Source organism: Pongo pygmaeus, chromosome 6, assembly GCF_028885625.2.
Source record: "Pongo pygmaeus isolate AG05252 chromosome 6, NHGRI_mPonPyg2-v2.0_pri, whole genome shotgun sequence".
Lineage (NCBI taxonomy): Eukaryota > Metazoa > Chordata > Mammalia > Primates > Hominidae > Pongo > Pongo pygmaeus.
Genome location: NC_072379.2, coordinates 46,838,918 through 46,863,905, shown reverse-complemented (window position 1 = coordinate 46,863,905; position 24,988 = coordinate 46,838,918). Strand labels below are relative to the sequence as shown.

At 40.3% G+C, this 24,988-nt stretch overlaps 1 protein-coding gene across 6 annotated transcripts in view; it reads left to right on the top strand.

Moving 5' to 3' along the window:
• Window positions 1-7,629: 7,629 nt before the first annotated feature.
• Window positions 7,630-24,988, top strand: part of RALA (RAS like proto-oncogene A) — an 83,453-nt gene continuing 66,094 nt past the window's right edge. For 3 of the 6 annotated variants that reach the window (XM_054495614.2, XM_054495615.2, XM_063667376.1), the window contains exon 1: window positions 7,630-8,001. The gene's annotated coding sequence lies outside the window, so the exon portion shown is untranslated. Of the gene's footprint in view, window positions 8,002-8,068; window positions 8,590-24,988 lie in introns of those variants that run through there. The other 3 variants (XM_054495616.2, XM_063667378.1, XM_063667377.1) reach the window with 3 other exon arrangements.

Genomic DNA, 24,988 nt, shown 5'->3' with positions numbered 1-24,988 from the left:
CATGTTGGCTGCACAGTGAAGAATGAGTTTAGAGCAGGAAAAGTCTGAACCCATTGAATCTATACTACAATAATAGTAAGGAGGTAATAATGGATTGGATTAGGGATGTGGTGGTAGAAGCAGAGTGAAATGAATGACTTTGAGATATAATGAGGAGGAAGATTTAGCACATCCTGGTAAATGAGTGGATGTGTAAGAAGTAGAGAGAAAATTCAAAGCAAACATTTAGATTTCTGGCTTTGGTCATTTGACTATCATCAGTCACTTTGGACATGCCTAGTTCGAGCTGGGTACCTACAAAACACTCAAAGAGATATTAGATAGGGAATTAAATATATAGGTTTCAAGCTTAGGAGTGAGCTCACAGCTAGAAGTCACCAATATACAGAAAGTAAAGCCATGGGTGTATAAAACCATGGGTGTAGATGAGATTATCCAAAAAGAATGTGGATACTAGACTACATTGATAAGAGCCTTACAGTTCCGTGGAGTGGCAATATTTAAGCAAAGACAGAGCATGCAAAGGACAATGAAACAGTTAGGCATAGTATCACAGAAGCCAAGAGAAAAGATTGTTTCAGAAAGGAAAGAATGGTCAATAGCTTCAAATACTATTGAAATATTAACAACTAAGATATCTCTCATAATAGGAATGATGTTGGTAAGTTTATCAAGAGTAGTTTCACAGCAGTATTGGGGGTAAAATCTAATATATGGTTGAGGGTAACTTGGAGGTGAGGAATTGGTGATAAGCAAGCATAGACAATTTTCTCAAAAATTCTCCTTAGGGGAAAGGATAATTTGAGCAGAAGCTAGAAGGAGGATATGCATGAAGAAGACACTTTAACAAATGAGAATGCTAATGGCAAGAAACCAGTAAAGAGTGAGAGGTTGAAGACACAACAGAGAGAGAATAATTGATGGACCAAGGTCCCAACTAGACAGGAGTAGCCAAGACCTAGAATACACGTTGAATGATGGCCTCTATTGTAAAAAGAATGAAGGAGGAAGGAATGAGTATAGTTCAAAACTTGTTAATTTGATTATAAGTAGTAACTAACACACACTCTTATGTTATTATTAACTGAATTCTTATAATAAAGTATATAAGTATAGAAATATAGAGTAATATAAATATCCTGTTTACTAGTACTATTTTCTCTGACTCTCAAGACTCAAACTAACTAGATTCATGGGACCTAGCCAGCCATTTCTTGTTTTGGTAAGTGCCTTAAACAATGTCTGAAATACCGTAAATATTTCACAAGTGGTAATTTAACCACATTTCCTTGGCTGACTCTGGATTCAAATAGTTAGGGGCTTCATCACTGATGATATCTGATTCTTTTTCTAGCTTCTCCATTAGTCTGATCTACTCTACCTGCCAGATACCTCCTGAGGTTATAAATATCTTCTGTTCTGGTCTATCACTACTTCTACCTTTTTCCAGGATACATCAATCCATTTATAATACAGTAATTTTTTTTTTTTTTTTTTGAGACGGAGTCTCACTTTGTTGCCCAGGCTGGAGAGCAGTGGCGCAATCACGGCTCACTGCGAGCTCCACCTCCCGGGTTCACACCATTCTCCTGCCTCAGCCTCCCAAGTAGTTGGGACTACAGGAGCACGCCACCATGCCCGGCTAATTTTTTGTATTTTTAGTAGGGACAGGGGTTTCACCGTGTTAGCCAGGATGGTCTTGATCTCCTGACCTCGTGATCCGTCCGCCTCGGCCTCCCAAAGTGCTGGGATTACAGGAGCCACTAGAAATTGATGCTGGGTATAGGGTAATCCCTCAAAAATAATATAATTTATAAAACTGAATAAAAACGAAAATAGATATCAATTTTCATAGTGACAGGTACTAACCAAAGGCATATTTTCACAGACTTTGTCCAAATGTATCAAAGAGCATTTTAAAGTATTAAATTGGGTTCTTCACTTACTAGTAATGAAAATGCATAATTTTATTTATAATTAACAAGTATAAAAAGTTGTTCAAGATTGAAAAACTGAAAAACTTGCAGAGAAATAAGAGAATAAAATAGAGCCACTCATATCTATTACCTTGTTAAGGGGAAATATTTCATCTGGAAGATCAATCCAAACAATAACTTCTAAAAACTAAATAATTACATACCAATAAGAATCAATTTTGGAGCTAGTTCAGTGATCGGAAGACAATGTAAAATACCTTATCTTATATCCTAAATTAGATAATATAAAAATACTACACAGCTATACATCCACAATTTTATTTAATAAGTATATCATTAATATTTTCTTAATATATTAGAAAAGATGAAAACAAACAATATAGAAATATTTTCAGCTATACAAATTCAGGGCTTCCATGACAAATAAAGGCTAAAGATTCCACCTTTATTTACATACATTTTTTTCTTCATAGAAAAAGCTGATATCCAATAAAATGTTACCTAATGTAACTCCAGGCAAAGTGAATGCCATGACTGGACAATGGAGACTTATTCGTTGAAACATTACACCTAATTACCATGTGCCAGATACTGTTCTAAGCACTCTATGGATGTTAGCTCATTTAATTTTAAAACCATGTCATAGAATATGGTAAAAAATAAAAATGAAAAAACTAAAATTGCTACTTTTCTCCCCACCTCTTCATCCTACCCTATCATATATTGTCAGTAAAAGGACAGCAGGAGTCCAGTGAAAATATATTTAACTTGGACTCAAAAGATTTGAGTTAGTTTCTGGCTCTATTTAGGGTTCTGTGTGACCTTGAACAAGTTATTGAAACCAGAACTTCCCAAACCTGACTGATCATTGGAATTTGAGGGAGAGTGTTATTACAGTTACAGATGCCTTGGAGTTCACCCAATATTTTCTAATCCTAAATCTAAATATTTTCTGTTTAGAGTGGGACTTGAGAATCTGAATTTCCTTTGAAACTACACAGGTGATTGTGATAAGCAGTCACATTTGGGAACCACTGATATAGTAGTCTTATCCTCTAATCCCTTGACAGAAAAAGTATAGAAATATGTGGCCCACAAAGGTCGTCGACATGAAGGGGAGAATTATGAAGACCTAAACTCTCATAATCCCACTCTTTACACATTCTCATTAAAGCTGTGTTTAGATATGCTAGATGACCCTTTTGTTGTGGGTCATCCGGACTATCTCAGCCCAACAAACATATCCAGAAGCATATGATACAGGTGACTGTCATCTCCAGCACCTACTTAAGCCTATCTCTCCAAGGCATGACGTCATTAAAAATGAAGTAGGAAATTGAGGCAATGGTTCCACCAATTTAAAGTACAAACCCAAATAAACTATCTTTACATGAATGTGCTGAAAATGTATACGACCTCCTAAGACAGTTTCTGAGGTGATTGTATCAGCTTTTTTCCCACTAATTCAACTAAACATCACAATATACGTTTTACTCATCCCCAAAATATTTTCTGAGTACTTATTTTGGGCACCATGAAGGATACAAAAATGAATAAAACAAAGTACCTGTCTTCAAGCTGGTAAAGATACAGCCATAAACATAAGAATTGTAGTTTTCAGTTTTAAAAACGTAAGTTTGGCTGAATTTTGGAGATGCTGCAGGCAATCAATAATAAGCCAGATATGTCCATATTATAAATACATTCTGGACTAACAGTCATATCAAGCTGGTGATCCTGGTATAAAGTACTAAAACAAACAATATATTTGAGAATCTCAAAATGTGTGTTTGGGTATGTTACTTGACAATTGTAGCGAATTTTTAAGTCTTTAAAAACTAGTCTCAGAGAGCTAGTCTTTCAGCACTCTGAGCCTATTTCTTTCAACAATTTGTATCTCACAAAATTGTGAAAACAAAATGAAATAGTACAAATGTCAAGGTGTCACGGAATTTTTTTTTTCTTTTTTGAGACAGGGTTTCATTTTGTTGCCCAGGCTGCTGTACAGTATAATGATCACAGGCACTGTAGCCTCAACCTCCTGGGTTCAAGGGATCCACCTCAGCCTCCTGAGTAACTGGGACCACAGGTGAATGCCACTATGCCTGCCTAGTTTTGTTTTGTTTTTTATTTTTATTTTTTATTTTTAAGAGATGAGGACTCCCTATGTTGTCCAAGCTGGTCTTTAACTCCTGTATTCAAGCGATCCACATGCCTTGGCCTCCCAAAGTGCTGGGATTACAGGTGTGAGCCACCACACCCAGTCATGGTGTCATGAATCTTAGAGATAATGTTCATAACTCTAATAAATAATAAAAGATGACTTTGAGTTGATTTTTCACCAGTGGTGACAAATGGCTATTAACCAATTACCTTTCTATCTGGTCCTAAAACACAAAGAAGGCTTGTTTGTCATTGTTGTTCCCAGATGTATAGTTAATATACATTATATTATAATTTTGTAAATTGGTATATAAGCAAGTGTATAAAAATAAATATGCACATTATGTAGTCATGAATATATTTAAATGTTTACATTATGCATACACCTTTCTAAAGGAAATACTGAAGTCACCAATTTAATGGAAAAAATTTTCATCTACTTTAGGGATAGACATTGGACAAAACATCACAAGTCTATATATTTCATCACATGTTTCTGATTAAACAGTGATGAGAATGACAGTCTCACAAGAATATTCAACTTAATTGTGTCAAACACGTAACTGTCTATAAATTCTATAGGGACTGCATTATTCTATGGGGACATGAGTAATGTTTTTAATACAAAATTCCAGTTAACTGACTGGAGTAGACTAATCATTAATTCTAAAACATGCTTCTGGCAAATCCCTATCTACCCTGTATTTTCCCCCAAAGCATATATTAGCTATGAGTAGCATGAATATAAAAGTTGTGGTTACCAAAACTTCTTTTTACTTCCCTTTCATTAACTATATTTGTTAATACATAAGGTTTGATCATAAATAGTAAACAGTCAATTCACAAGTTAAGAAAAAAATCTAAGTGTATTTCAAAACAGGATCCTTCATGTTCTTTGAGTAATCCAGGCAACAAAGTCAGGAATGCTCATGAGTGCTACTGGATATTAGTGCTAATTATTAATAATATGTACTTACAATTATGCCCTTTCATCCAAGTACCTCAAAGAGCTTTCATAGCATTAATTTATTTCCTATAATATCTTTGAGAGGCAGCTGATAGAAAGTTATTATTATCTCTATTTTACAGTCAGAGAAACTAGGGCATAGAGAGGTTAAGTGACATTGCTAGGGTCATACGGTGAACAACTAACAAAAAAGGGACTCAAGCTAATTATTCTCATTTCCTGTTCAGTGTATTATCCATTATATGGTTGTTCAATACACCTAAATGCTTTTTTATCCTAGACAAATTGAGAATACTGTATTTAAATAATCTAAGATGTAAGTGAATGAGTTTCTCATTTTTTTGTGTTCAAAAATGCTGCTCTACAGGGATATAGAGTTAAAAACTAATAATTAGTCTTTGGTTTGCAGCTGTAGCTATTATTTATAGGGCTTTTACTATCTGTGGTTTTCTGAAGCTCTGCTCAAAATGAAGTATTCTATTTCTGACTGCTTTATGCTAGGTTAGCATAGCTGTGAGCCACCGAAAAGCAGCTGAGAGAGGCTGACTAATGAATTTGAGGTTGTCTTTCATTGCATTCCTATTGCTCACTCTTCTTGAAGTCATCCTCCTTCTAGTTCTCCATTCAGCAGATATTTGTGCAACCCACCATCCTCAATCCTTAGCCTATGGCCAGGTTAACTGTTGTCAATGATTAAATTTAAAATATTTTTATTGGAATGGAGCAATTCCTACAGAATAAAAAAGAAAAAAATTAAAACATTAAAATATAAACATAGATAATATTTCATTTTATGAGTTAATGATGCTATACTATTAATGGTTACCACTGTTACAACCAGTTTCTGCTAAACCTGACCTTTAGGGTCCTTAGAAGACCATTAAACATTAGAGTATTGGACTATGGATGGACACATATCACCATATCGGGTTTTTTAATGCAGTATTTCAGTAATTTTCCCAAGTAAAGGCAGGGAGAAAGGAGAAGTGGTTTTGAAACTGTGCAGTCAGCTTGGATATGGTAATGTAAACCTGTGGCGTTTCTAACTTCAGCCCAGCTCCTCCCTAGAGCTCTAGACCCGTATAGCAACCACCATTAGACAGCACCACTCTTACTTCACTCATCAACTCCAAAACTGAACTCATTTTTTTTCTGCAAAAATGTCTGTCCCCTCCCAGGACTCATCCTAACTCTTCCTTATCTTATCTGGTAAAATACACCCTTATCCTGCCTTTCCCTCAAAGCAAAACAAGGCGTCATCATTGCCTCTTCCATTCTCCTATCTGGCAGCTGCCCCTAGCAACCAATTACCAGTTGATATGGCCTCTTGAATATTTTAGGAATCCATCTCCTTTGGATGCTCACTACCATTCACACAGGGTCCTTAAGTTTTCTCTTATTGGCTTCTGCAATGGCCCCCTTGTGGGCTCTCTGTTTACCCTTCTCTGCGCCCCCCACCTCCACCCCCCAAGTTATCTGTTCTCTACCAACAGAAGAATAGCTTAAATTGTAATCTGTCCACTCATTGCCTCACCAAGGCATAGACGATTCGTGATTTGGCTCCTGTTTTCTTCTCCAGCCTCATCTTTTTCAGCAACCTAAGTTTGAACTTCAAGATCTGTAATTATTACTCATTCTTCTCAACACATTATTTGTCCCCGTGCTGCATCTCCTTTCTGTTTGGATCTGGATTTGCCATCCCACCCCTATTTTTGTAGTAGAAAATGCCTATTTATCTTTAAAACTCTAACCTACAGTTAGTAAAGCTATCCATTCTTTACGCTGTACATCTTGATATACCATACTTCCAATAGCAATGATTTGTTTTCATGTCTGTCTGCCCACTAGACTGGACATTCCTTGAATGGTTCATACCAGGAATGTAGTTGGTACTCAATTTGTGGGGAGCAAAGAGAAATAAACGAATAAATGTCAAGACATAAGAATCTGTAGCTGCTAACTTAAATTTACGGATTTAGTGAAACTACTTCTCACAAGCTACCAAATCACAGTGCCATGGGGCCGCAAGATGATCTCAGTACCACACCGACACCTGCAGAGTCGCAGGGGGGTTCGACACCCCTCAGAAAGAACTCGCAGACCGTCCGAGAAGGCAATTCTCCAGGGGGTCAGCAGTTAGATGAGGCCCAGGGCAGCCACAAGACCCTCCAGGCAGGGAAGGCGGCCGACCGGCCTCCTGGGATTTGGCCTGCGACAAGCCACGTCCCCAGCTCCGCTCTGAATACCCCCGGCCACGCCACACGAGCGGCCTCAACCCTGAGACGCCCAGGGAACATGAGCTGACCCTCTAGAAGCAAGATGGCGGCCTCCGCTCTCCCCTCCTTCCCCAAAGAACCCCCTCCTGGTCCCCAAAAGAAAGACAAGGACACCGCGGCGACGACGCCGAGATCCGGGAACCTCCGCGAGGCCCGCGGCCACTCCCGAGCCCCCGGGAGATGACTTCACCTCGCGGAGCTCAGAGAGCCGGGGGTGGGGCCGTCGGAAAGACAGCGCGGACAGCCCTCAGCTTGCAGGGGGCGGACGCCGGGCAGCCTGCGCCCTCCGAGCCATTGTTCTCCGGCCCAGGCCCATGATCACCCTCGTCTCAGCCCACGATCACCCTCGTCTCAGCCCACGGACAGGAAATCGCTCCCCAGCTGCCCCGCCCCGCTCCCCAGCGCCCCGGAAGTGATCTGTGGCGGCTGCTGCAGAGCCGCCAGGAGGAGGGTGGATCTCCCTAGAGCAAAGCGTCGGGGTCCTCCTCCTCCTTCTCCTCCTCCAGCCGCCCAGGCTCCCCCGCCACCCGTCAGACTCCTCCTTCGACCGCTCCCGGCGCGGGGCCTCCCAGGCGACAAGGACCGAGTACCCTCCGGCCGGAGCCACGCAGCCGCGGCTTCCGGAGCCCTCGGGGCGGCGGACTGGCTCGCGGTGCAGGTGAGCGATGCCCGCTCGGGCCGCCCGGGGGGGACTGGGGCCACCCGGGCGGCGGCGGGGGTGTGTCCGGGCGGCGGCGGGCCGAGGCCCTGACGCGGGTTCGGGCTGCCGAGATTGCACATCCCACATTCTGCCCGGGGACGAGCTGCGAGATGAGCCTGGCTGGAATCCGGGGCACCGCGTTCGCCGCTGTGGGGCGAGTGAGCCCCCGAGAGTGGGCGGCTGCGGAGAGGTCCCCCGCGCCCGGCAGTCCCTCTGAGTTGGCCTCGTCCGAAGGTCACCCCGCACCTTTCGTCCACGGTGCCCAAGTTCCCGCCCGGGCGGTGCCCGCGACCTGGGGCAACCCGCTGCCGCCGCAGTCCCCGCTCCTCACTCCACCCCTCTCCCCTCCTTCCCTTTCTTTCCACTCCTTGCCTGTGCTAGAGCTGCTGCTTTTTAAGCATCTCCGCCAGGGTTTTTTGTTTGTTTGTTTTGTTTGTTTGTTTGCCAGTTAAAGGAATGGTTTTTCAGACTTGAAAGTCATTAGACTCTCCGCACTGAACTGAATACCTGGCCTTGGGTGCTTGCACAGCTTTACCCCATTTTCAGGTAATCTAGCTTCTAATATGAGGAAGAGAATACATTTTGGGAGAGAGGTGTTTCCTCTGTGGTTCGTTTCTGAAAGATTTCCAGAAGTGGAAGATGTGATTGGCATGCTTTAGCCTGGATATATGTGTTTAAGTAGACGGGGGTGACGGCACACAGGGGTGGCAGTGTTGTTTCAGGATTTAGGGAGAATTAGGGAGTTAACTGGCCTGTGCTCGGAAACCTGAATGTCCAGACTTGTAAGAGCTGGTCCAAGTGTCGCTGAGGTAGTGTGAGAAGTCCCGTGCCACGCCCTACGTGTCAAGCTGAAAAGCACCTAATTTACAAATTGTGTGGTGTGGGGGGGGGGAACCTTTATAAAACATGTATCATAAGTTAATTCTTTTCCAGAGAGTAAATTGCAACTTTAATCATATTCCAGAAATTGGATAACAGATTTTATTAGTAAACTCTTACAGTATGTTTATTAATGTATTTCAGTGTGTCTTATTAGCTCATGTTTTTCTGTCTCTGGTAATACAATATTATTCTAAACTGACTCCTGTATTAAAATAATACACTATTATTATAAAATATTATCTGAAAACACCGTTTTTTGACCTTGGATTTCTTTAGGGCAGGAGCCATATCCTACTTATGACTGTTTCTATGCAGTATGCCTTGAACATAGAAGCTGTTCACACATTTAGGCACTGAATGAATGAATGTATAGGTTATCTCACGGTCACCATCCAGGAGTTGCTTATTTTTATTGGGCTAGGCTGTTTGTTTTGTTTTAGGTTCTTGCCACTTACAGACTTTACTTCGTCTTTCATTCTTCAGCAGTCAAAGAATTCTTTGCCTTCCAAAACTATCCTTCTCTGAAAGGTTAAAATTATATTAAAATTGTGCTGGGCATTATAACTTGTATTCTAGTGTTAAATGCTTACTACTTGAGCATATTCAGAGTTAGTAGGAAGAGATTGCCTGGTGATACACAGCAAGTTTATGTTTGGGGTTGATAACTGTACCCTATCTTAATGAAAAAGAGGAAATTAGGAGTTACCATTGTTTGGATAACGTGGTGCTTCCCAGAATGTTTATAGTGGTTCATTCTTCCCATGAATACACGCAATCCTCTGAAATCCTGATGTGACCTTGGCATGATTTACCAATAGCCTCTTTTACATTTATTTTCCAAGATCCAGATGCTGTTCTCTAGTGTGTTTGCTGAGTGTGCAATAATATGGATCATTTATTTTGAAGCAGTACTTCATTACAACACTTTCTTCACAGGGCTTTCCAAAGGAAGAAAGGGCTAATTATAGAAAAGAATCTTGTCTACCATTTGTGAGGGAATATTTTTGTCTATAGATGGTTGGATTATTTTCACGTTAGGGAGGTTCAAATAAGAAGAAAGTGCTGACGTTTTCTGTCCTCTCCAAGTATGTGGTGGTGGTCCTGCACTGTTTTTCCAAGCTTAGCTTCTACAGAACATAAATAAATGTACCAGTATCAATTCTTGTAGATATGCATATCAGTGTAATATGCATTTGTATTCTTTAGTAGATGAGTGGCAAGGACAATTACTTTTAAAATACTGGAATAAGAGGCTGTGAATGTTAATGAGGAAAAAGATTATGATTTTGAAGGAGACAGTTTATGATTTTCATTTTTTTATAAAATATTTTAACTCTTAGACACTAAGGAGAGGGAAGCCAGCAATTTCTTACCTCAGTGACATTACCAGTATACAGAGGTTAGATTTTCCTTCTTTAATTCAGCAACCCTCTTGGTAATAAGAGTTCTCATGTGTTGATTGCCTGCTGAGCACTGTGATAAGAGTTTTACTTAAATTATTTCTAATCTCCACAACACTTCTGCAAGACAGGTAGTTTTCCCATACTTTATTAAGGTAAATTGAAGAGGCTAGGCACCTAGCTTGTGTGTAGTAGAGCCTATATTTGAAAGTAACAATTGCTGAGAGCACTGAGTATTAACTGCAGTTAATCCTAAATGGCTGTGGAAAAGGCAGTTCTGACTGAGCTGGAACTGGCAGGCAAAGATACTGATTCCTCTCTCTTGGACATCAACTGTGGCCTGGGGTTGCCAGTGGTCCTGGCCAGGTGGCCTCAAGCAGCAGCCATTCTTCTCTTTTATCTTCAGCGTGCCTACAAATACAGTGTTATCACCGTCCATGTGTGCCATGATGGAAAAATGGTTGGGCATTGTTCCCGTAGGTGTCCTGGTAAAGTATTTGGACTCAATTCTGGTGTTTGATTAGTGCTTTTTAAAGTAACAGAATTGTCCCTATTTGAGAGGAATACCATAAATCTATTTGTAGTGACCTTTCCTTGAAATCACATTTTTTTAGTTCTTTCTTTCACTAATGGAAATGGGGGAGAAGCTATGGGGGACAGTAGAAAGAATGGTAAAAGAAGCAGAGATGTGCTTGGTCTGTTTTTAACCGTTTGAGACCATTCATCATTTTCTCTGGGTTTAAGATGGAGGCTTAAAAGTGGCAGAAGTCTTGTAAGGGTTTAGCTGCTATTCAGTGCTGGTAGAATTCTCTTCCCTCCTTCTAAGCCTGTGCGCTTTTTAAAATGCACTTTTAAATAGGCTTAATTTGAAGAATGTGTCCATCTCTCTCTCTTTTTTTTTTTTTAAAGATATACCCTTAAGTAAAAAACAGCTGATTATCTGGCCCCCATAAGTAACAGTTATTCTGTTTTTTCTTTAAGACATCTTTCTTATTACCTTATCGCATTCATAAGGATTTCGGTTGCCATATAGAAAAAAAGAAATTAAAGTTCTATGGGTTTCTAAAAGATGTATGAGTAAATTTTAGGTGAGAATTTGCATCTTTGATTTAATTATACGTGAAGGTGATGACTTAGTTTCTCAAAGTCAAGAGGGTAGTCTTTACAAGCCAAAAAAGGCATGCTTCCATAAAATGATACTATTCTTAAAGGTCTTCACAGGTAGGGTCCTATATTAGATGCAATAGATGTAACACTGACATACATAATCTCCTTAAAGTCTGGGATCAGATTTTATTGCTGAATTTACTTTTAAAACTAAATGTCAGGGTTTGATAATGTTATTTTGGACAATAAGACACAGTTAGATTATAAAATGGCTTATACTCCCAGATTTATTGGGAAGGTGGGCAAAGATCCCCCAGTTTCCAAAAGATTATGATTATGGTCATCTAAGCCACAGGATCTGTTTTCTTATGTAGTCGAGAAGCTAACATAGTACTCCATTGAAAGTGGAGGTTGCCACACTGCGTGACTGAACACTGAATTCAGCTGCCCTGTCTAGATATTCTGGATTACTGCAGCAGCCTTTTAGCCTATCGTTGGAACCCATCTGATACTTTTCCCATTCTTGTTTAGAACAATGGTGATATTTCTCTGCTTAAAATCCTCTTGTGGCTCTTTTTTGCCCATTAATAAAATTCAAACTCCATTTATCCTTAATCTCATATACAAAACCTTCAAGTTGTGCTCCTTACCTCTCTTTTTTTCACCTTTATCTTTCATATTTTTCATTTTTTTTCTTACCTAACCATTTAGCCTTATCTCTCTTCTTGGATGATCTTTTGTTCTACCAATACCCAGCTTCTGGAATGCTAGTGTTTGTTTACTCAGTCCTCCATTTCCTCTTCCTGGAATTCTAGCCTCTCTTCCTTCCCCTAATCTAGTATACTCCTGCTGGTCCTTCAGAACTCAGTTTAGGTTATAATTCTCCAAAAAATTACAATTAGATTCTCTCTCTGGATCCCATCCCTCAAAAAAAAAAAAAAAAAAACCTTTAAGACTGGGCTGGTTGCTTCTCTTATGTGCTGTCATAATATCTGTTACAGCTCTTAACTACACTGGAGAGAGTACTTTCATTAGCCTATTGTAAATTTTGTTGACAACAATCCACAGTAACCTCATAATCACACACACACACATTCTTTCTCTTAAAGGCCTTCTTCATAGGCCTTTATCAGTCAAGTGCCCAAACTTTCTCAATTCATGGCACCCTTATTATTGCAGTAGTTTTTTTCACAGCATCCCTAGGTCAAAAGAAACACCTAACAGTTTAATTTTTTTTTTTTTTTTTTTTTTTGAGACAGAGTCTCGCTCTTTCACCCATGCTGGAGTGCAGTGGCGCGATTTCAGCTCACTGCAGCCTCCACCTCCCAGGTTCAAGCAGTTCTCCTGCCTCAGCCTCCCGAATAGCTGGGATTACAGGCACGCGGCACCATGCCTGGCTAATTTTTTGTATTTTTAGTAGAGATGGGGTTTCACCATGCTGGCCAGGCTGGTCTCGAACTCCTGACCTCATGATCCACGTGCCTCAGCCTCCCAAAGTGCTGGGATTACAGGCATCAGCCACCACGCCTGGCCAGTTTCATTTATTAAGTAATTAGGTCTGAACAACTTAATAGGTATGTATCTCCCAACAAGTCAGTAGTTGTGTGAAAAGATAATATACATAAACTAAAATCAGTAACTTTCATTCTTAACTGCCATCGTGTATGTACCATAGTTTTTTCAACTAATGTCCTGTTTGAACATTTAAATAATATCTAATATTTTGCAATTACAAATGATGTTACAGTGAAAAACTTTGTGTACATGTATCTTTGTATTGTTGGAGATACATCTTCAGGATAAATGCATATGTAGAGTTGTTAGGTACTGTCAAACTTCTCATCCTGTGGGGTTATACTATTTTGCATTCCTACCAGCAGTGTATGAGAGTAGAGTGCTTATTTCCTCACAGCCTCACCAGCAGTGTTTTGTCAGCTTTTGAATTTGTGCTGATCTAATATGTAAGAAATGGTATCTCAGTGTATTTTCCATTTGTACTTCTATTACAAGTGAATTGAACATGTTTTCATGTTTAAGGGTCATTTTAATATTTATTTTTATTGTTCATATTATTTGCTCACTTTCTTTTCTTTTCTTTTTCCTTTTCAAGACGGAGTTTCGCTCTGTCGCCCAGGCTGAAGTGCAGTGGCACGATCTCTGCTCACTGCAACCTCCGCCTCCCAGGTTCAAGCGATTCTCCTGCCTCAGCTTCCTGAGTAGCTGGGATTATAGGCGCGCCATCACGCCTAGCTAATTTTTGTATGTATGTATGTATGTGTGTATGTATTTATTTATTTTGAGATGGAGTCTCGCTCTGCCAGGCTGGAGTGCAGTGGCGCCATCTCAGCTCACTGCAACCTCTGCCTCCCAGGTTCAAGCGATTTTCCTGCCTCAGCCTCCCGAGTAGCTGGGACTACAGGCGCGTGCCACCACGCCCGGCTAATTTTTTGTACTTTTAGTAGAGACAGGGTTTCACTGTGTTAACCAGGGTGGTCTCAATCTCCTGACCTCGTGATCCACCTGCCTCAGCCTCCAAAAGTGTTGGGATTACAGGCATGATCCACCGTGCCTGGCCCTAATTTTGTATTTTTAGTAGAGATGGGGTTTCACCGTGTTGGTCAGGCTGGTCTCAAACTCCTGACCTCGTGATCCATCCACCTCGGCCTCCCCAAGTGCTAGAATTACAGGCGTGAGCCACCATGCCCAGCTTTCTTTTACTTTTTTTCTTTCTTTTTTTTTTTTTTGAGACATGGTCTTGCTGGACCCTCCAGGCTGGAGTGCAGCAGTGCAGTGGTGCGATCACAGCTCACTGCAGCCTCAGCCTCCAAGACTCAAGTGATCTTCCCACCTCAGCCTCCTGAGTAGCTGGAAATATAGGTGCATGCCACCATGCCTTGCTAATTTTTGTATTTTTTTTTTGTCGAGATGGGGTTTTAACATGTTGCCCAGACTGGTCTTAAACTCCTGGGCTCAAGCAATCTGCCCACTTCAGCTTCCCAAAGTGCTGGAATTACAGGCATGAGCTACCGTGCCCAACCAATTTGCCCATTTTCTATATGACTTTCAGTCTTTTTTCCTCTCAGCTTTGAAAAGTTTTTTCTATTTAAGAATATTAGCCGTTTAACTTTGACATATGTTGCAGATATTTTTGCTAGTCATCTTTTGGCATTGCTTGTGGTGATTTTTTGCCATGCAAAAGATTGTTTTTATATAGTCAAATGTATAAATTTTAAATTTACTGCATCTGAAGTTTTAGTCATATTTAGGAAACTTTTTACCTTCAGGTTATAGAGGAATTCACACATGCTTTCTTCTGGTACTCATATAGTTTCATTTCTCACATTTAGTTCCATTCAGAGTTTATTTCTATGTATGATATAAGGAATGCATCTAATTTTATCCTTTTCCAAGTGGCTATCCAGTTGCCCCAATGACATTTATTTAAAAAAGAAAAATTCTTGTTCCTTCTATATGCAGTTGGGTATATTTTTTTCTATTGGATTATCTCACCATTCATGCACCAGTACCACATCATTTTAATCATAGAGGCTTTGTAGTATGTTTTAATGTTTGGTAGGGCTAGTCCCCCATTATAGCACTTCCTCTTCATTGTTTTTCTTGCCTTCTTGTATGAATTTTAGCATCAACTTGTCTAAGTCTATGAAACAATTCATTGCTGGTTTTTTTTTGTTTTTTTTTTTGAGACAGAGTTTCACTGTGTCACCCAGGCTGGAGTGCAGTGGTGCGATCTCAGCTCACTGTACCCTCTGCCTCCCAGGTTCAAGCGATTCTCCTGCCTCAGCCTCCCATGTAGCTGGGACCACAGGCATGTGCCACCATGCCCAGCTTATTTTTTTATTTTTAGTAGAGACAGGGTTTCACCATATTGGCCAGGCTGGTCTCAAACTCCTGGCCTCAAGTGATCCACCTGCCTCGGCCTTCCAAAGCGCTGGGATTACAGGAGTGAGCCATGGTGCCCGGCCTCATTGCTGTTTTTATTGGGATCACATTAAACTTATACTAACTTATGAAGAACTGACATCTTTTTTTTGGAGAAAGGGTCTCCCTCTGTTGCCCAGGCTGGAGTGCAGTGGTGCCATCGTAGCTCACTGCAGCCTTGAACTCCTGGGCTCAAGTGATCCTCCTGCCTCAGCCACCCAAGTAGATGATAGTACAGGTGTGTGCCACCATGCCCTGCTAGAGAATTGACATCTTGATGGTATTGAGACATCTTAACCTAAAACAAACAATGTCTTTTTGTTTTTTACATTCTACTTTTGTGTCTTTGAGGAATGGTTTATAGTTTTCTTCATACAGGTTTTCAACATTTCTTGTTTATTCCTAAGCTATTTTATCTTTTTTGTTGCTATTATAGTTTTCTTATCATTTATGTATTTTAACTGGTTATTGTCCGTGTATACGAATATTATTGATTTCTGCATGTCTTCCTGCCACGTTGCCAAATTGTTACTAAGTTGACTATGTTAGCCTTTTTTGCATTGCTATGAAAGAATACCTATGACTGGGTAATTCATAAAGGAAAGAGATTTGTTTGGCTCATGGTTCTGCAGGCTGTACTGGCATGACACCAACATCTGCTTGGCCAGTTGAGGCCTCAGGAAGTTTTTACTCATGGAAGAAGGCGAAGGGTGAGCAGGTGTGACACATGGCAAAAGAAGAGTGAGAGAGAGGAGGAGGTTCTGGGCTCTTTTAAACAACCAGCTCTCATGTGAACTAATAGAGTAAGAACTTGCTCATTACTGTGAGGACAGCACCAAGCCATTCGTGAGGAATCTGCCCTATGACCGAAACATCCCCCAACTAGGCCCACCTCCAACATTGGGAATCACATTTCAACATGAAACTTGGAAGAGACACACATCCAAATCATATCAATTACTTCCATCATTGTTTCTCTCAGACTTTCCAGATATACTATCGTGTCATCTGTAAATAGTTTTTTTCCTTCTTTTCCAGTGTTTTTGCCTTTAACTGTTTATCTTATCTAGTTGCATTGACTAATATCTCCAGAACAATATTAAATAGCAGTGTAACAGTGTCTTTAATAGAGGTACTGATTGCTTCATTGTATTATCTTCACCATGAATATACAAATGTGTACATTTCAACCTAGATAATAGTTTGGCTATGTATATACCTTGCAAGGGTTGCACACAGTCCTTCGCTGTGTCTTTAAGAGATGCTTATGGAGATTGGCTGGGCGTGGTGGTTAAGGCCTGTAATCCCAGTACTTTGGGAGGCTGAGGCTAGCAGGTAGCTTGAGCTCATGAGTTTGAGACCAGGTTGAGTAACATGGTGAAACCCTGTCTCTACAAAAAGTACAAAAATTAGCTGAGTATGGTGGCGTGCGCTTGTGGTCTCAGCTACTAGGGAGGTTGAGGTGGGAGGATCACTTGAGTCCAGGAGGGGAGGCTTCAATGAGCTGAGATCATGCCACTGCACTCCAGCCTGGGTGACAGAGTGAGACCCCATCTCAATTTTTAAAAAATTAAATTTTAACAAAAGATACTTAAGGAGATGGATATGGTAAGAAGCAGGAAAGGTCAACTTTCCTAGTGCATCGTAGCAAAATATGGTGCTTAGCATGATAACTGCTCCATGGTTTCTCAGTTTATACAAGCAGCCCTGAGTTTTCTCGCTTCTCTACACAGTTTTGTGGATTTCATTTTGTTTTTTACCCAGCTAGTTATAGATGCCACAGGGTGACCTCCTTTTCCCTTCTAGGCTAAAGCTGTCATAGGTCTATGAAAATCTAGGGATTCCCTTCTAGGCATCATAGTCTTAAGTGGTGTGCGTGCTTTGCAGATGAGCAAGGCTTGTTTTGTATTGATATGTTCCTGCCTTGACTTCTTGGATTTCTAGATCATATAGCAAGGTAAATGTTAGTCTGTTCTCGCACTGCTATAAAGACATACTCGAGAATGGGTAATTTATAAAGAAAAAAGGTTTAATTAACTCACAGTTCCACATGGCTGGGGAGGCCTCAGGAAACTTAAAATCATGGCAGAAGATGAAGCAGGCGTGTCTTACATGTCAGCAGAAGAGAGAGAAGGGGAGAGAAAGAATGAAAATGCATGAGAGTGAGCAAGAGCGAGCTGTGCACGCAAGAGCGGGAAAAACTGCCTTATAAAACCATCAGATTTCGTGAGAACTCACTCACTGTCATGAGAACAGCATGGAGGAAACAGCTTCCATGATCCAGTCACCTCCCACCTGGTCCCTCCCTCAACAAGTGGGGTTATGGCGATTGTAATTCAAGATGAGATTTTGGTGGGGACACAGCCAAACCCTATCAGCAGGTTTGTAATTAGATGAGTTTATCCACTGGGGGGTAATCCTAGAGTACATAGCTGTGGGTGGTTCTTGACAAGTGTGTAAGGCCTGGGACATCTGGCTTTGAGGCAGTTCTTTCTCCAGGTTTTATTTATGCGAATCCACTCATCTGGCAGGAATGATTTGTTGGTGTGAAATCAGGTGTTGGCCCAGCATCCTGCACATGTTCCCTCCACATGGCAGTGATGGTCATTGCACACCAGTGCTTGGTCTCCCAAGTTCTGGAGAGTGTTTTTATTTCACTGCCATCTAATTTATCCAGAAAGTTCAAGTAGCATATTTTCTGTAGATTCTTATAATTTCAAGATTACCAGGTCCCTGTGTGAACTCTCAGACTACATCCTGTTGCCTTTCTCTGTCATTCTATTGTTTTCTCTCCCAGGAGGGCTGGGTGGTAGGATATTTATTAATTTATTGCCCCATATGCTAATGAGTTCCTTCCTAGAACTCCTTACCACTCTCAGTCCATGGCCTGTTGTCCATCTTTGCTGTCCCAGGAGTGCTGGTAGGTGGAGTATTTAATGATCTCTTCTTGTCCCTAGGTTGAGGGGCCCTCACTCACCTTGGTCCATTCCAGCTGTCTGTTTTCACTTTTCCTGTGACCCATGTCAACTTTTTCTCTCTGGGTCTTGCTGCCTCACTGGTATGAAATTCAGACTTGGGTGGGGCAGACTTGGGGGTTTCCTGCCTTGAAGATCCTCAGATCTTGTCCTGTGGTACATGCGGCTACCCTGATGGCACACTTCAGCAGGAGGGTGATCTTTTCTGTTCTTTTTTGTTGTTGTCTTATTTCCTCTGCCTGCCCCCACCATTTTTAGTCTGAGGGAAATCTGTCTTCCATCATCTTTCTGCCTAAAATATTTAGTCCATCCCCTGAAGTCTTAGGTTTCTGGGACACCAGCCCTAGTCATTTAATGTTTGAATAATTGGTAACCTTCCCACTACCCTATTAATCTCCAAAGTCTTCCTATTTCTTGTGTCTACATAATACAGCTAAGACAATTCTCTGTGCCTGCTACTTCATTCTTACTTGCTGCTTGTGATTTTCAGTAGCTTTCTTAGTCCCTAAGAATAAAATAAAACTTGATCATTTTGTTGCCATTTGTTGCTATGCTTATTTATTTTTATGTTTTGTTTTGATCCAGTTCATAAAATCCATTTCTTTGTTTTGTTAAAGTTTCTATTTATCTGGTTACAACTGCTTGTCTTTTTTGCACATTCATTGGTCATTTATATTTCTTAGCCTGTGAATTGTCTTTATTTCCTTTGCTTATTATTTTTCTGTAGTGAGGACTTGAATCTTCTTTATAATAACAGATTTATTGAGATATAATTCACATACCATAAAATTTGCCCTTTTAAATGTACGGTTTTGCCAGGTGTGGTGGCTCACGCGTGTAATTCCAGCACTTTGGGCGGCCAAGGCAGGCAGATTGCTTGAGTCCAGGAGTTCAACATGGCAAAACCCCATCTCTACAAAAAACAGAAAAAAATTAGCCAAGCATCTCTACAAAAATATACAGAAAAATTAGCCGAGCGTGGTGGCGCGTGCCTGTCTGTAGTCCTAGCTACTCAGGATGCTGAGGTGGGAGGATCGCTTGAGCCCAGGAGGTGGAGGTTGCAGTGAGCCGAGATCGTGCCACTACACTCCAACCTGGGCAACAGAGCCAGACCTGTCTCGAAAAAGAAAAAGTACAATTTAGTGGTTTTTAATATAGTCAGAGTTGTGCAATTATCACCAATATCTAATTCCAGAACATTTTCATTACCTTCAAAAAGAAAGCCATACTCATTAGTCATCAGTCCTGATTTCTTCTGCCCCTCAGCCCCTGGCAACTACTAACCTATTTTCTGTCTCTACAGCAGTGGTCCCCAACCTTATTGGCACCAGGGACTGGTTTTGTGGAAGACAGTTTTTCCACGGACTGGGGGAGATGGGGAGGAGGATGGCATTGGGATGAAACTGTTCCACTTCAGATCATCAGGCATTAGTTAGATTCTCATAAGGAGCATACAAACTAGATTTCTCAGGTGTGCAGTTCACAATAAGGTTTGTACTCCTTTGAGAATCTAATGCCAACACTGATCTGACAGGAGGTGGATCTCAGGCAGTAATGCTTGCTCACCCTCCGCTCACCTCCTGCTGTGCAGCCCAGTTCCTAACAGGCCACAGACTGGTAACAGTTTGTGGCCCAGGGGTTGGGGAACCTGCTCTACAGACTTGCCTATTCCAGATAATTTTTGGATTCCATAAATGGAATCATACAATAGGTGGTCTTTTGTGTCTGGCTACTTTCACCTAACATAATGTTTTCAAGATCATCCGTGTTGTAGCATGCGGCAATACTTCATTTGTTTTTATGGCTGAATAATGTTCCATTGTGTGAGTATGCCATAATTTATCCATTCATCAGTTGATGGACATGCGGGTGTTTCTGCTTTGGGGCTTATATTGAATAATGCTGACATGAACATTGATGTATGTGTTTTTGCATAGATGTATGTTTTCATTTCTCTTGGGTGTATATACCTAGGAGTGGAAGTGCTGGGTCATATAATAACTCCATGTTTAAGATTTTGAAGACCAGCCAAACTTTTCTAAAGCGGCTGCACCATTTTACATCCCCACTGGCAGCGTATGAGAGTTCCCAGTTTTTCCGCAACTTCACTAACGGTTGTTATTGTCTTATCTTTTTTTTTATAGCCATTCTAGTGAATGTAATTTCTGTCTTCCTTCATCTGCTAGGATACTTTGAGCTCCCCTGTGTTTATTAAGTTATCTATATTTTAGCATATCGTGTATGCCTTTTCTTCTTTGATCTCTAAGTTTGAGGTCCAGTCCCAAGAACACTTTCTTTGTTGTAAAAACTATAAATGTGACTTTTTGTTTGAACTTCCAGGTGGACTTTCTTTTTGATTCATCAACAAAATTGCTGTTTTACATTTGTGTGTTTGATGTTATACTAGTTTGTTCTCTCACTGCTATAAAGAACTACCTGAGACTGGGTAATTTATGAAGAGAAGAGGTTTAATTGACTCAGAGTTCTGCAAACTTAACAGGAATCATGACTGGGAGGCCTCAGGAAACTTACAATCATGGCGGAAAGCAAAGGGGAAGCAAGCACGTTCTCATTATGGTGGAGCAGGAGAGAGAGATGGGGGCAAGGAAGTGCTACACTTTTAAACCATCAGATTTCATGAGAACTCACTATCACTAGAACAGCATGGGGGAAACCACCCCCATGATCCAGTCACCTCCTACCAGGTCCGTCCCCTGACGTGGGGATTACAAATTGACATGAGATTTGGGTGGGGACACAGAGTCAAACCATATCAGATGAGTTTCAAGCTATTAAAAACATTAAATTGTTAAAAGCACACTTAAAATTTGTAGTATAGCAAATAGAATGTTTAAGAGTAATGAAGGGGAATTATTCATAGTGAATACTGACATTGTCTAAGTGAATTGTTAGTGCAGCGTTGACTACATAATTGAGGAGTCCCAGTTACAGCCACAGTAACCCAAAATGATGCTAGGTTTAATCCTATATTTCTGTCCCTATTAACAGGAAGGTACAAAGTGTGACTAATTTTTTTTAATGGAACCTGCACTTTTGTATCCATTATCCTTGTTTGATCTTTATTATCAGCCAAGAGATATAGAGAGGACGGCTGTTCTTCCACATTTATTAACCTCCATTCAACAATTCTTTTGAACACACCTGTAACTTAAAGATTTTAGCACCAATTCATTATGTTGCTTTGACTTAAGTAATACTTCAAAAAGTATTCCTTAACAATAGCATTTTTTGTAAAGCTTTAACTGGTTCAGTCTCTGAATAATTATTTTATACTTTTAGTTTCCATTTGTTCCCTCTGTTAGTTTCAGTATGTTAACACAGGTAGACCAAAAAGATGACAGTATTTATACACCAACTATGTGCTTCTTTCTAAATGCACAGATAACTGTATTGGTGATTCCATTTACATTTGGTTAGGTTTAAAATGAGAGTGCTATTTCCTCCCAGCTTTTTGTTTTGAAACATTTCAAACCTATAGAAAAGAGTAACATAGTGTATTGAATGCCTACATACCCTACACCTATATTCACCAATCACCAATTATCATTTTGGCCACATTTGCTTTTTCTGAGTATAGATGCTTTTATTTATTGATTGATTTTTGAGCTATTTGAAAGTAAGTTGGAGAAACTTCACCTTTGTGTACTTCAGCTTGCATTTTCTGAGAATAAAGGCATTCTCCTGCATAATACTGTTGTAATACTATTGTAACACCTAAGAAAATTAGTAACAATTCCATAACATTCTCTAATATCTAACCCAGATTCAGGTTTCCCAGTTGTCTCCTAATGTCTCTCTCTGTCTTTTTTTTAAATTTTATTTTAAAAGACAGGGTCTTATTCTGTCACTTAGGCTGAATGCTCTGTCACCTAGGCTGGAGTGCAATGATGTGATCACAGCTCACTCTAACCTCTAACTCCTGGCCTCAAGTGATCCTGCTGCTTAAGCCTCCTGAGTAGCTGGGATTACAGGAGTGTGCCACTTGTTCATAGATTTAGAACAATATTTAGTGTCAAGTCAGTGATTTTTCTAAGGTTATAATAGGGATCTTCATAGATTTGCCCTTTCCGGATGGTACTTAGAAATGAAATCATACAGTATGTGGTTTTTGTGTCTGGCTTCTTTTACTTAGCATAGTGTCTTTCTGGTTCATTCATGTTACGGCATGTGTCAGTAGTTCTTTTTTGTTGCTTAGTAGTATTCTATTCTATGGATATGGATATACCACATTTTGTTTATCATCATGTCTCCCCACAGTCTTGACCTCCTGGGCTCAATCATTCCTCCCACCTCAGCCTCCCAAGTAGCTGGGACCGCAAGCACATGCCACCAGGCCTGGCTAATTTTTTAAATTTTTTTGTAGATATAGGATTCTCCCTGTGTTGTCCAGGATGGTTTGAAACTCCTGGGCTCAAGCAGTCCTCTCCTTTGGCCTCCCAGAATGCTGGGATGATAGGCATGAGCCACTGTGCCCAGGCCATCTTGTTTATGTATTTATCAGTTGGTGGACATTTGGAGTTTTTCCACTTTTTGGTTGTTGTGAATAATCCTGCTGTGAACATTCATGTACAAGTCTTTGTGTGGACATAGTTTTCATTTCTCATGTATATATACTTGGGAGTGTAATTATTGGGTTGTATGGTACATTTATGTTTAACCTCTTAAGAAATTGCCACACTGTCTTCTAGAGTGGCTGCACATTACTTTGCATCCTCACCAGCAGTGTTTGAGGGCTTCTATTTCTCTGCGTGTTTATGGACAGTTGTTACACAGTAAGTCCTCACTTAATGTCATAGGTAGGTTCTTAGAAAATGTGACTTTAAGTGAAATGGTGTATAACAAAAACAATTTTACCATAGGTTAATTGATACAAACAAGAGTTAAGTTTTTGCAGCATATTTCTGGTCACAAAAACATCACAAATTTCTAAATCAAGACCCAAAACACTTCTAAACATTGAAAGAATTGTGAGCTTTACATACCTTTCAGAAAGATTGATACAAACAAGTAAGATTATTACTTAACCAATTTTTGGTCAATCAGTGAGTGACAGCAGTTGCATTGGTGGTTGGTCAAATCAAAGAAGAAATCTTTACAATGTGAAAATTGTAAGGAGCACTTTCTGTCACCACATAGTTAAAAAAGAAATGGTGGTGATGTGCGCACGTAGTCCCAGCTCCACGAGAGGCTGAGATAGGAGGATCTCTTGAGCCCAAGAGTTTGAGGCTGTAGTGCGTTATGGTTAAGACTGCATAGCCATTGCACTGTTAACCATGGCAACATAGTGAGACCCTGTTCCTTTAAAAAATAGAAGGAGAGAAATAATCACAAATATGGCAGGCTTTCTGAGCACTTTTATATCATATCCTGTGTTTTCATGCATTTGTCCGATGATCATAGACTTTATAGATTTTTATTTTCTGATAATTTGTATTCATCCATTCATTTTCCAACCTGCTTTTTCCAGTTCAGGCTCTTGGATGGTGAGAGCCTATTCCAGCAACTCAGGGAACCAGGCTGGAACCAGCCTTGAACAGGACACCGTCCTGTTGCAGGATGCCCTCATGCACACACCCACACTCACTCAGACATGGACAATTTAGACATGCCTGTGAACCTCTTATGCACATCTTTGGAATGTGGGGTTTTTTTCCCTTATTTCATTAAAACCTAATGATGATGAACCAAACAACATTATTTGAGGACCTGCTGTAGTCTTTTTTGACATTAGTGTTTTTTCTGTATTATAACCATTCTAGTGGGTATGAAATGGTATCTGGTTTTTGTTTGTTTTGTTTTGTTTTGTTTTGAGACAGGGCCTTGCTCTGTTGTTCAGGCTGGAGTGCAGTGGTGAGATCTTGGCACACTGCAGCTCAGCCTCACAGGTCAAGCAATCCTGCCACCTCAGCCTCCCCAACAGCTGGGACTACAGGTGCGTGGCATCACTCCTGGCTAATTTTTGTAGAAACGGGATTTTGCCATGTTGCCCAGGCTTGTCTCAAACTCCTGAGCTCAAAGGATCCACCCGCCTTGGCCTCCCAAAGTGCTGGGATTACAGGCATGAGCCACTGTACCCAGCGTGAAATGATATCTTACTGTGGTTTTCATTTGCATTTCCTTAATAACTGATGGTGTTCAGCATCTTTTCATGTGCTTCTTAGCCATTCACATATCTTCTTTGGTGAGATGTTTAGTCAAATCTTTTTCCTGTTTCTTTTTAAATTGGGTTATTTATTTTCTTGTTACTGAGTTGTAAGAGTTTGTTTATTACAGATACAAATCTTACATCAGATATATATGAATGGCAGATATTTTCTCTCAGAGAGTGCTATGTTTTTTTGTAATGATGTTGACCATGAGCCTTTCTTAATGTTTTCTAATTTCCCATGAGACTTTCTTGGAGGCTTGGAAGAAAAGCTAAATCTTCTGGTCTTAATTCTTCCATGTATCTATTAATAGTATTGAAGCAGAATCAATTAAAGAAAGAATAGTCACCTTCATCTTCATTCAACAATTAAGCAGTGAGAAACTCTTCCGCTTTGGACCATGTGAAGCAAATAGTCATACTGTGGGTATTAGGACTCTTTCAGTTGTAAGAGCCAGAAATCCAGTTCAGCAAAA